This window comes from Haplochromis burtoni, unplaced genomic scaffold (assembly GCF_018398535.1).
Source record: "Haplochromis burtoni strain Fernald_Lab_line unplaced genomic scaffold, NCSU_Asbu1 Contig_112, whole genome shotgun sequence".
NCBI lineage: Eukaryota > Metazoa > Chordata > Actinopteri > Cichliformes > Cichlidae > Haplochromis > Haplochromis burtoni.
The window spans coordinates 1,573,021-1,574,092 of record NW_024582473.1 but is presented as its reverse complement, the minus strand read 5'-3'; positions in this window follow the sequence as shown (position 1 = coordinate 1,574,092).

The window sequence follows — 1,072 nt, the reverse complement described above, 5'->3', positions numbered from 1 at the left end:
AAACGCTACGTCCAGATGAACAGAATCAATGTTTGGAGATTCAGTAGAGTTCAGCAGCTTCGTGCTTCTGCAGCCATGATGATAACCAGCATAACTGGGGAGGACACTGAGCCGATGAGCCAGTGCAGAGGAGGAGCCCTCATTTATCTACCCATCAGCTTGTGCAGCTAGTTTTAAAGCTTGACTGTACTGAAAATAGCAAAAACAAATAGGATGGAAATGTTCTGACGACAATGTCAACTTTCCTCACGCGTCCTTGAGTTTATTGATCCAGTGTCTCTCCTGTTTGCAAAGTTATTTTTGAATAGAAAAGTAACTTGAAAGTGTGTATTTGCCAAAAACTGGACAAATGGACATCTGTTTTTGGTCTACATCTTTTGATTTATTCAAGCTACCGTAATAAGCCCGAAAGTGAGCTCAAACGGGGACATTGTGCCTTTCCAATAATACCTCATGTTTTTGGGTCGCCTCTACGTTCAAATAGGCAGGGCATCACAAAAAACGTTAAACTGGAAGATACTTGTTTGCTGGTTCTCAGGAGGATATGTGAAATATATGTCAAATGTATCCCTCGTGAATGATATCAAAATCTCGTTCACATTAAAAATGTCTTTTTAAAGCGTAATCTGGCCAAGAGGACAGCACAAATATAACAACATAAAACATAACAATAGTTCTGTAAACATGTTTTCAGTGGCCAAAAAGGATCGGATGGGTTAAAATGTAAGTACAATAAACACAGAGTTATAAAGGTAGTGGCTGCATTGCAGCTGGTAACGGAGATAAAACACTGGGACTGGACCACAGGGCAGTTCTGTAGCCTACTGCACCACACACAAGAATAAATGTTGGGAAGGATGTCTGCCATCGATGCGCCGTAAATGTCGCCTTTATATCTGTTCCGTTACACCCATCCACGCACCCACCCACCTTCCACCACTCTCCTATCTCTGTGACCAGCAGCCCCCGCCCAGCCCTCTGCCAGTCCGTCAGCCCTGCACTGCCACCGGCCACGTCTCAAAACTGCGCCTTGTGCACGGCCACTACAAGAAAGTTCTCCGAGCAGCTGGTG